Source organism: Eleutherodactylus coqui, chromosome 8, assembly GCF_035609145.1.
Source record: "Eleutherodactylus coqui strain aEleCoq1 chromosome 8, aEleCoq1.hap1, whole genome shotgun sequence".
Classification (NCBI taxonomy): Eukaryota; Metazoa; Chordata; class Amphibia; order Anura; family Eleutherodactylidae; genus Eleutherodactylus; species Eleutherodactylus coqui.
The window spans coordinates 165,068,108-165,080,871 of NC_089844.1; positions in this window are offsets into that span (position 1 = coordinate 165,068,108).

The window sequence follows — 12,764 nt, forward strand, 5'->3', positions numbered from 1 at the left end:
GTGAGGTCATCAGATAATATGATTGCGGCAGGAAGTGACATTAACACACAAGAACCAAAAAACCAAAAAGGTTCTAATAAATGTCCACAAAAGCAATGAACTGGCAGCATAGGCGGATATAGAAAGATTCAAAAAGTTGTTTTATTACCCCGTTACATGCGTCTTCATGTAACGGGGCAATAAAACAACTTTTTGCATCTTTCTACATCCACATATGCTGCCAGTTCATTGCTTTTGTGCTCATCAGAATGTGTCATTTTCATGGAGTGAGGAGGCTGGGAGGAAGGAGGAGCAGCAGCCAGAGGATTCAGAGTTGCAGCAGTGGACTGCATAGAAGACTGGGTGGCCGATACATTGCTGGATGCACTTTCTGCCATCCACGACAGGACCTGCTCACACTGCTCTGTTTGTAATAAAGGTCTACCACGTGGACCCATAAATTGTGATATGAAGCTGGGGACCACAGAAACTTGCCTCTCTCCTAATCCTGCAGCAGCCGGCTGTGATTCACCTGGACCAGGAACTCGGCCTGTGCCCACACCCTCACTTGGACCTCCACATCCTCGTCCGCGTCCACGTCCTCTAGCCCTACCCCTACCCCTCAGCATGGTGGATTACGAATAGAGCAGACACAGACCGGCGTAAGAAATTATGGAATTATTGGCGTACATTTGGAGGCTGACAGCGGTATTGTAACGCTAACTCCAGGCAGAAACAAAGAATACGGAAGGCTGCAAACAGGCCTAGCAATGCAATACTGATGCACTGCAACTCCCACCAGACACCCAGTAAATTTCAGACGGTCAGAGGTAGCTGTAAGAAGGAGCTTTTATTTTAATTTTCTGTAAAAAGAATACAGGCTATATAGCATGTATATGCCTTTCCCTCTATCAGTGACTGTGGCCGTAAGCTGTGTGTGAACTTCACGAAAAACACAGACCGGTGTAAGAAATTATGGAATTATTGGCGTACAGTTGGAGGAAGACAGCGGTATTGTAACGCTAACTTAAGGCAGAAACAAAGAATACGGGAGGCTGCAAACAGGCCTAGCTGTGCAATACCGATGCACTGCAACTCCCACCAGACACCCAGCAAATTTCAGACGGTCAGAGGTAGCCATAAGAAGGAGCTTTGTTTTAAATTTTTTGGAAAAAGAATACAGGCTATATAGCGTGTATATCACTTTCCCTCTATCAGTGGCCGTACGCTGCGCGTGAAGTTGACGGCAGACACAGACCGGTGTAAAAAATTATGGAATTATTGGCGTACAGTTGGAGGCTGACAGCGGTATTGTAACGCAAACTGCAGGCAGAAAAAAAATTATACGGAAGGCTGCAAAAAGGTCTGGCTCTGCAATACTGATGCACTACAACTCCCAGCAGCAACGCAGTAAAATGCACATGGTCACAGGTAGCCCTAAGAAGGACCGTTGGGGTTCTTGTAGACAGGATCCTACACTACCACTGTCCCTGTCTCACCAGCACTGCCCCTATACGCTGTATAATTGACTGCAGACTGAGAACGCTATAGCTGTAATAGCCTGCACAGCCCGAGATGAAAAAAAAAATTTTTGGTGCAAAACTGTTCCCAGCAGCCACAACAGTAATGCACACGGTCAGATGTGGCCCTAAGAAGGACCATTGGGGTTCTTGAAGACAGGAACCTACACTACCACTTTCCCTATAGCAGCAGCAGCACTCTCCCTGATCTCTCTCAGTGTGTGTCTTAGGCGAGCCCTGGACGGGACCGCTTTAAGTACTCGGTCACTTGATGTCGCCAGCCACTCATTGCTGGGGGGTGGGATAGGGCTGGAACGTCACAGGAGGAAGTTGTAATGCCTTCTCTGCATTTCTATTGGCCAGAAAATGGCGCTAAACATGCAGGGAAGGAAATGGAATTGACTCGAGTACCACGTGGTGCTCGTCTCGAGTAACGAGCATCAAGCAACAAGCATCCCTAATACTCAAACGAGCATCAAGCTCGGACGAGTATGCTCGCTCATCTCTACATAACAAAATTTAAATATAAGGAAAAAAAACTGTAAAAAAACTTCCCATTGCCTTCTATAAGGACATGTTCATACGGGGCGGATTTGCTGTGGAATGTCCGTAGCAGATCCGCAGCTGAAGTCTGCAGCAAATCCGGCACAGATGTGAATTGCCGCAGGGGTTTCGTACTTTTTGGTCTCTAAGATGGTCATTTATACGGAATGATTATTGCTCAGAATTTCTTCAAACGAATTAAAATGAGCGATCATCGTCCCGAGTAAATACAAAAAAATGTTTACTATTCTTTTACTTCTCATTAATCGCTGTCTTTCAGCATAAAAAGCATTGCTGGATCGGGAGATTCTCACCAACTCAGCGCTTCACATAGAATGATATTAGATTGTAAGCTCTTCGGATCAGTACATGTACAAGTTAAAAAAATCTTAAGAAAAAAACAACAGCAGAAAGTATGATGACATCACAATTAACATGATGTCACAGGGCTTATGACATCATAATTGGAACAGAATGTGAAAGTTCTAAACCGGAACCATCTTGTGTCAGTTCAGCAGGACAGCCTGACGAGGACGGGTCCAGGTAAGTAGCTCCTCATTCAGTGCTAAGGCCGTGTTCACACATCGTGTAGCCGGGGGGCGAGTGGTGAAGTTCAGAACTGCACCATTTTACTCCCAAAAAATTTCAGCACAGACACCTCTTTGACGTGTTACTTGCTTTGATTATCAGGACAAAATATTAAAAAGAAAGATTTTAAAGAACTGATCTTTGACCTGATCTTATGGAGAATGTGCGCATCTGAGCGCCATGTATTTTGCCTTTTCAAAAAGAACGAAATGCGCCATGTGTGAACCCGGACTCACAGGGCTTTCCTATAAACCTATAGTAGACAGAAGGGGTACAGTAAAAAAGGAAGGTAGCCGGGGCCTGAGGGTGGTAGGGCAGGTAGCCTGTAGCCGGGGCCTGAGAGTGGAAGGGCGGGTAGCCTGTAGCTGGGGCCTGAGAGTGGAAGGGCGGGTAGCCTGTAGCCGGGGCCTGAGGGTGGTAGGGCGGGTAGCCTGAAGCCGGGGCCTGAGGGTGGTAGGGCAAGTAGCCTGTAGCCGGGGCCTGAGAGTGGAAGGGCGGGTAGCCTGTAGCTGGGGCCTGAGGGTGGTAGGGCGGGTAGCCTGTAGCCGGGGCCTGAGGGTGGTAGGGCGGGTAGCCTGAAGCCGGGGCCTGAGGGTGGTAGGGCAGGTAGCCTGTAGCCGGGGCCTGAGGGTGGTAGGGCAGGTAGCCTGAAGCCGGGGCCTGAGGGTGGTAGGGCAGGTAGCCTGAAGCCGGGGCCTGAGGGTGGTAGGGCAGGTAGCCTGAAGCCGGGGCCTGAAGCCGGGGCCTGAGGGTGGTAGGGCAGGTAGCCTGAAGCCGGGGCCTGAGGCTGGTAGGGCAGGTAGCCTGAAGCCGGGGCCTGAGGCTGGTAGGGCAGGTAGCCTGAAGCCGGGGCCTGAGGGTGGTAGGGCAGGTAGCCTGAAGCCGGGGCCTGAGGGTGGTAGGGCAGGTAGCCTGAAGCCGGGGCCTGAAGCCGGGGCCTGAGGGTGATAGGGCAGGTAGCCTGAAGCCGGGGCCTGAGGGTGGTAGGGCAGGTAGCCTGAAGCCGGGGCCTGAGGGTGGTAGGGCGGGTAGCCTGAAGCCGGGGCCTGAGGGTGGTAGGGCGGGTAGCCTGAAGCCGGGGCCTGAGGGTGGTAGGGCGGGTAGCCTGAAGCCGGGGCCTGAGGGTGGTAGGGCGGGTAGCCTGAAGCCGGGGCCTGAGGGTGGTAGGGCAGGTAGCCTGAAGCCGGGGCCTGAGGGTGGTAGGGCAGGTAGCCTGAAGCCGGGGCCTGAGGGTGGTAGGGCAGGTAGCCTGAAGCCGGGGCCTGAGGGTGGTAGGGCAGGTAGCCTGAAGCCGGGGCCTGAGGGTGGTAGGGCAGGTAGCCTGAAGCCGGGGCCTGAGGGTGGTAGGGCAGGTAGCCTGAAGCCGGGGCCTGAGGGTGGTAGGGCAGGTAGCCTGAAGCCGGGGCCTGAGGGTGGTAGGGCAGGTAGCCTGAAGCCGGGGCCTGAGGGTGGTAGGGCAGGTAGCCTGAAGCCGGGGCCTGAGGGTGGTAGGGCAGGTATAGGCAGGCTATAATTTCTACTGTATATCAGATTACAGAAGCAGGCTGTGTTCTATTCCTGCACAGCATTAGCTGTCCCCAGTCTATAATTACATACATCTAAACAGCAATATGCAGCAGGACAGATTGGATCCAGGGTGATAGCCGATCGCCACATTTGGGGTCAGGAAGGAATTTTTTGCCCCCCTGAGGTAGAACTCTCCGGGGAGTTTTTTCGCCTTCCTCTGGATCTTTGGGTCTGGCGGCTCTCATCTTAGGACATCGGTGGACTGGTCAGAAGGACCGCAGCAAGTTCTGTGGTCTCCACCCGTTCTAACCTGAGAGTCACTGTGATCATTGTGTCATTTATTAAATGGCCGATAATACTTAATTACAATGTTGCTTATTGCTATTCTAATAAAACAGAATTCTATAATCTACATCATGGTGTTTGTCTTTTGTCCGATTTCTCCTTACACAGCGACCATGATGGGAGTGATCGCTGCAGCCCAATGTTCTAGAAGTAGTCTTATCCTACATATAGTATAGTGTATCATCTCCCAAAGACTGCAGCTGCTGCAGGGCAGGAACTATCGGGGCTCCATATAGAGATCTGAGAACCTATAACTCCACCTACCGCAATGTCATCATGTCAGCTCCTACGGTATCTCCAGTTACAAGTGTCATGGGGTTCAGTCTCTGATGGGGGCGCTAACATTGTCTGTGTCCTCGCGTCTACACAACAGACTACATGGAAGAGACTGAAGACTGCAACAAGAAGAGCAACTGAGTACAGAAGACACAGGGGGTCTCGAATAACAAATAGGAGACTGACTAAAGAGCCTTTAGTCCTTCGCAGGGGTGCAACAAGTAGTCATGGTGACCCAATAAGACATGGAAGGGAGCGCCACTCAGCAAGGACCGGTATTAGAAAGAAATGGCCGCATTTACTAAGGACGCTCTTACACGGAATGATTATGGTTTAGTGTAAACACGGCCGACGACTGAAAAATAAATGATAATTCGTTCTCTTATCGTTCATTGTATGCAACCATAAAAATCATCCTGGCGCGTTCGCTAGACATTCGGTTTAAACAGCGCTTATTTCGCCGTTCTCATTCACTGGTGTAGCGAACCGAACGACTGAACAATCCTGTTTAAAAAAAACCAAAACAACAATTAGTTTGTGTTCTAATTGACCCCCCGAGTTAACGAGAAACTGTAAAAGCCCCCGAAGAAGGGTATATTTTATGCCATTCTACAGTAAGAGGCCAGTCTCTTCCATGTACGCCACTGAGCAGGATCCTTTCTCCTGTGACACGGACAGCCACATCCTCTGCTGTTCTGTACAGCCGGCCCTGCCAGTCCTTCTGCAACTGTGCCAGTAGTAGTCAGCAAGTGTTCTTTCGGAGTGCTAGGACAGGCAGGTGTACAGTGCAGCAAATACTTAAAAGGGATTTTCCAGGCAAATACTATTATTTAAGCTTTCCTCAGGCTAGGTCATAAACAGCTGATTGGATGGGGTTAGCACCACAGTACACAGAGTTTGGAGCGTTAGCAGATGGCACCGACCCCTGTGTAGTGGCCAGAGCGGGTAATTGCTGCTGCAGGTGTCACTGATTTTTTTTTTATATTAAAATTCTCTTTATTAAAGTTTTCAATTTTCTAACAACTTAATCAACTCTATGTCACTAATTTTAATGAGACCCCAGCCTGCAATTACCAGTGCCGCCCACTACATAGGGATTGGAGCGATCTGCTTCCGCTCTGTACCCCTGTGTGCTGTGGCACTGACAGCAGGCACCAGAAAAGTTCATCACTCCTTATCCCAACCAGGACTCCAGACGATCACTACTGATGACTTAGCCTGAGGATCAGTCATCAATAACATTTGCCTGGAAAAGCACTTTAAAAAGTGTAACTAGGTGTTCAAAAACTTTTTGATAGTTGGTGGTTTGAGTGCCGAGCCCCCCCACCACCACCACCACCACCACCACCACCGGTCGCTAAAACAAAAAAGCAGAAGTGCTAATTTGACCACTGTAACGGCTCGCTAGCTGAAGTTGGACCCATAGACTTTCTATTGGGCCTGCCTCTAGCTAGCAAGCAATGACAGCATTCAGATGAGCACTTCAACTACGTTGATCTAGTGACCATTGGGGGTCTCAGCACCAGGACCCCCACCAATCAAAACTTTTCACATGTCCCTATGACATGTCAAAAGTTTTTGAAAGTATAGTTAACTACTTTCCATATAATTAATATCCATCCCGGCAATGATTCTGTAGACTGGATCTCTGCAGACGGTACTGGGACCACACAACCATCTTCTGGGGACTACAAATGGGGGCACAGTCACTGCCAACTCTGACCCAAAGTTGTGGGGACAGGCAGCCGGGGAATACATGTTTATACCCACCCACTCGCCGATCCCGCGGTGTCTGTTGGTGAGGTTCGTGTGTGGTCTGACCATCTGCCCCTTTTCAGATCGCCGTCCGATCATTTACGTCAAGTCAGTAGAATCATTGTACATGGTGCCGTGTGCCAGAATGGGGGGCGGCAGGAATTGTATTTAGAGTGGATGGTGACATCTCAATATCTCTGCTAGGATTGGTGAGAAGAAAGGGGGCGGTGTCAGGGGGACGAAAAAAAGCATAATATTAGAGATGAGCGAGCACCAAAATGCTCGGGTGCTCGTTGCTCTAGTCGAACTTTCCGCGATGCTCGAGAGTTCGTTTCAAGTAACGAACCCTATTGAAGTCAATGGGCAACTCGAGCATTTTTGTATATGACCGATGCTCGCTTAGGTTTTCACTTGTGAAAATCTGGAAAACCTACGAAAGTGATGGAAACGCCACAGAAACGGATAGGGCAGGGCAGGGGCAACATGCAGGGCTGCATCCCAGGCTCCCAGGTCTCACTATTAAGCCACAATAGCGGCAAGAGTCTGCCCCCCCCCCCCATTTTTATTTCGGACAAACCCTCATTAGCAAGGCATACCTTAGCTAAGCACCACACTACCTCCAACCAAGCACAATCACTGCCTGCAGGACACACCGCTGCCTCTTCTCCTGGGTTACATGCTGCCCACCCCCCTCCCCCCCCCCCCCCCGCACGACCCAGCGTCCACAGCGCACACAAAAGTGTCCCTGCGCAGCCTTCAGCTGCCCTCATGCCACACGCTCGCTTCATAGCCACACCACCCTCATGTCTATTTGCAAGTGCGTCTGCCATAAAGAGGAACCGGAGGCACACACTGCAGAGGGTTGGCAGGGCCAGGCAGCGACCTTCTGTAAAGGGGCGGGGGGGGGGGACCGACAGCCCACAATGCAGTTGAGAATCAATGAGAAATTGACGGTCGATCTTTATTCCAATAAAGTACCAACCTCCGTCACGAGCTGCAAACGTGGGCATGAGTTACATAGCTATGGGGAATCCATGTGCCCACACAGTATTCATTCTGTCTAGGTGTCGGAAAGCTCAATCGACACCGTAAGGGGAAAGCCATCTGCACTCTGCCCCCTACCCAAGTCAGTCAGTTTCTTTGTGCCAGATAGGTAAATCACCGCAATGGGAAGTCTGTGTGCACCCACAGCATAGGTGGGTCCTAGGCGACCCAAGACATGAACCATGAAGAAATCAGAGTGCCCAAACATGGCAGACTTTCACTGCGCCGAGGACATAGGCCTCTGCACAAACCCTCAGCAATCGAGGGCATGAAGCGGACTTCGATGCTAGTTCAGCTGCGAAGGTCTCTGTAAATCACTTACGTTTTCTTTCACCGCTCCAATGATTGGATTAGCCAGGAAAAAGTTCCACAGGCCCAACTTGGCGCAGTTGCAGTTCCCCCAGGACCTAGGTCTCAGCCAACAACTTCAGTAATCGTAGGCATGAAGCGGACTTCGGCACACCGGGAAAAATAGTGGCCACTGGGGACTGAGTAGCGTAGGACCGCCGCCGCTATCATGTTTTTGAAAGCCTCCGTTTCCACAAGCCTCCACCTCATCGTCCAGCGGCTCTTCCTCCGAATTCTCTGTGCGCTCCTCCCTCGGACTTACTGCCCTTACTACTACCTCACTGATAGACAACTGTGTCTCATCATCATCATCCTCCTCACCCACTGAAAGCTCTTGAGACAGTTGCCGCAAGTCCCCAGTCTCATCACCCGGACCCCGGGAACTTTCCAAAGGTTGGGCATCAGTCACGACAAACTCCTCAGGTGAGAGAGGAAACATTTTTTCCCAATCAAGGCAGGGGCCCGAGAACAGTTCCTGGGAGTCTGTCTGCTCATCAGAATGTATAAGAATATGGCAATTCCCACCAATAGCACTAAGTATACCCTTACTGGGGTCAGGCCACTAAAATGCACAAGCCAGATGGGTCATTCCGTGTCAGTTCAACCAACGCTCCTGGTCGACCATCTCAGATTTCAATGAAACTTTGCACAAAGATAGACCCTGGCCCTAAACTAAGATAGCCAGAACATTAGGCTTCAAAGTGCTTTGGTTCACGAGCTACAGGTCTTAATCTAGGGGGTTGTCATGTGATTACAGCCTACAGGTCTTAATCTAGGGGGTTGTCATGTGATTACAGCGCGCAACCTGAAAAAAATGGCGATTTCAATCCATTGCCAAGCCAGTTCCAATGACTCTAGAGCAATGAAACTTCACACACTAGGAGAACTTTTGGTGCTGAATCCAGCTAAGCTCCTCAGACTGCCCCTCTTATCATCATTCTGCCACCATTGCATGTCAAAGTAGCTGAAAAATTCTATCGCGCAAAATAAAACTCATATTTTAAGCAGTAATAACTCCTAATCAATGCGATCCAACTCAGCTATGAATTTATCAATGTGCACTCCATAGAAATGTTTCTCATTATTCCCATTATGGACCCAAAAGGATGCATAGCTCTTAAGATACAATCAGTCAAAAATGGCAAAAAACACTTTTTTGCTAATTTTTCCCTTTTTCAAAGGCGAAAATCGGAATGTACTCCATTTTCATTTTTTTTTCATTTTTGTTCTATTTGGAAGAGAATTTTTTGCTCTACAAGATTCGATGTTTTTCATTTTGTTCCCAGACCTTCTAGATGGGAAAATATCAATGCCTGTGAAGGTCCTATGCACTCGCGGAGGTCAAATAATAAAATAAGTGTAAGTTTTGCATGGATGTATAATTAGTTTAGAACTCATGAGAAGGTAAATTATTTTTGGAATGAGACAACTTTTTGTGCTCAAGAAAATTATGTGATCAAAAATTGCATGGCGAGTTCAGGTGAGTCACAAGCTTTGGCCTAAGGTGGTCAGAATATCATTGAGTGTTGCATAATGATTGTGGTATATTCCAGTGATCACTGGGCCTATTTAGCACTCTATCCATATTGGATACTAAGATTAGCTAAGGCTAGCATTTGTGTAATAAATAAATTTATACTAGTTATTTATTACCTCCGTGAGTACATAGGACCTTCACAGGCATTGATATTTTCCCATCTAGAAGGTCTGGGAACAAAATGAAAAACATCGAATCTTGTAGAGCAAAAAATTCTCTTCCAAATAGAACAAAAATGAAAAAAAATAAAACTGGAGTACATTCCGATTTTCGCCTTTGAAAAAGGGAAAAATTAGCAAAAAAGTGTTCTTTGCCATTTTTGACTCATTGTATCTTAAGAGCTATGCATCCTTTTGGGTCCATAATGTGAATAATGAGAAACATTTCTATGGAGTACACATTGATAAATTCATAGCTGAGTTGGATTGCATTGATTATGAGTTATTACTGCTTAAAATATGAGTTTTATTTTGCGCGATAGAATTTTTCAGCTACTTTGACATGCAATGGTGGCAGAATGATGATAAGAGTGGCAGTCTGAGGAGCTTAGCTGGATTCAGCACCAAAAGTTCTCCTAGTGTGTGAAGTTTCATTGCTCTAGAGTCATTGGAACTGGCTTGGCAATGGATTGAAATCGCCACTTTTTTCAGGTTGCGCGCTGTAATCACATGACAACCCTATAGATTAAGACCTGTAGCTCGTGAAGCAAAGCACTTTGAAGCCTAATATTCTGGCTATCTTAGTTTAGGGTCAGGGTCTATCTTTGTGCAAAGTTTCATTGTAATCTGAGATGGTCGACCGGGAGCGTTGGTTGAACTGACACGGAATGACCCACGTGCAGAATCATCGCCCGGAACCCCGTGCTGGTGAGTAAATGCTGTAATATGACAATCCGCACACATGACACACGTTTGCAGCCCCTTGCGCTGTTTTCACGCGTCTGAGAAATTCATGCGAGATTTGTGCGTTGGAGACGTACAAGTCTTGCACAAATATGAACCCCATTCTTTTGAATAGGGTCATACACATGAGCGCTTTTTTTTTTCCTCGCATTTCGCCAAAATATCGCGGCGTGACCTATCTTTGGGCGTTTCCTTGGAACACCTCGCATTGCCCATTGTTTTTACTGGGGCTGGCACAGCGTCGCACGGCCTACAAGATGCATGAGAGTGTGATGCGATGCAAGGTGTACCCATTGGAATTATCGCTACTTCCCCGATGTGATACAAGCTGGTTTTAACACAAAAACGCCTCGCGTCCGTGGGGACATCGCACGTTGGCGAGTGTGATATCGGGTAGAGTCTCACGGCCCAATATCAGACTCACCCGTGTGAAATTAGCCCGGGGCCATGTCCATGTTTATTGTTGTATTTTTGAACTACAATTAAAATCACATAAAAAAACTGCGTGGATTATTAAAAACCGCATGTGGATTCAGACGGTACATCAAACAATGCAATAACTGAACTGCATGCATGTCTCTGATACGTTTTTTAGTTGTGTGTAAAGTGTACAACCATATACAGTATATACCCAGGTTATACCAGCTGTACCTATATAATTACATGCAGGTGATCTCCAGGTTACACCGGCATGCTCCACATCACTATATACAGTATGAGTGTACATCTCCCTGTATATAGTGATATGGAGCATGCTGGTATAACCTGGGTATCTCCTATATATGATTATATATCTACAGCTCGTATAAGTTATACATCTCCTGTATATAGTGATATGGACCAAGCTGGTATAACCTGGGTATCTCCTATATATGATTATATATCTACAGCTCGTATAAGTTATACATCTCCTGTATATAGTGATATGGAGCATGCTGGTATAACCTGGGTATCTCCTGTATATAATTATATATGTACAGCTGTTATAAGTTATACATCTCCCTGTATATAGTGATATGGACCATGCTGGTATAACCTGGGTATCTCCTGCATGTTATTATATATGTACAGCTAGTATAAGTTATACATCTCCCTGTATATAGTGATATGGACCATGCTGGTATAACCTGGGTATCCCCTGTACATACTTATTTATGTACAGCTGGTATAAGTTATACATCTCCTTGTATATAGTGATATGAACCATGCTGGTATAACCTGGGTATCTCCTGTATATAAATATATATGTACAGCTGGTATAAGTTATACATCTCCTGTATATAGTGATATGGAGCATGCTGGTATAACCTGGGTATCTCCTGTATATAATTATATATGTACAGCTGGTATAAGTTATACATCTCCCTGTATATAGTGATATGGACCATGCTGGTATAACCTGGGTATCCCCTGTACATACTTATTTATGTACAGCTGGTATAAGTTATACATCTCCTTGTATATAGTGATATGAACCATGCTGGTATAACCTGGGTATCTCCTGTATATACTTATATATGTACAGCTGGTATAACCTGTATATTTCCTGTATAAAGCGATATGGAGCCTACCGGTATAACCTGGGTATCTTCTGTATATAATTATATATGTACAGCTGGTATAAGTTATACATCTCCTGTATATAGTAATATGGAGCATGCTGGTATAACCTGGGTATCTACTGTATATAATTATATATCTACAGCTGGTATAAAGTTATACATGCTGTATATAGTGATATGGAGCATGCTGGTATAACCTGGGTATCTCCTGTATATAAATATATATGTACAGCTGGTATAAGTTATACATCTCCTGTATATAGTGATATGGAGCCTGCTGGTATAACCTGGGTATCTCCTGTATATAATTATATATGTACAGCTGGTATAAGTTATACATCTCCTGTATATAGTGATATGGAGCATGCTGGTATAACCTAGGTATCTCCTGTATAGAACTATATATGTACAGCTGATATATAATCATATACAGTTTATACCCAGGTTATATGTACAGCTGGTATAAGTTATACCAACTATACATATTTAAGTATGCTCCCTGCTCTACTCCTCTCTGGAGCAATATCTGGGCAGCCTGTAAATGAAAGTCCAGGACCTGGTCGCATAGTAGCATGGATCACATGACCGGAACCGGTTTGTGTGATCTGCGTTGCTGTGCGACCACAGGTTTTGGACTTTCATGAGTAAAGAGGGGACCTAGACCCGCCGTCGGAGCCCCTGGTAATCGCTAGCCTGCAGTGCACTGACCACTCACAGTCTCTCAGTGGGAGGGCCACGCGCCGTGGAAATCTCCAGACTGTAATTGGGCGCTGGCTCTGTAATTGGTTGCTGGCTCCCCAGGTAACAGCCCTCCCCTCTCCGAGTGCCGACCTGCAGCGCTGCCTCCCCGCCTCTTCTC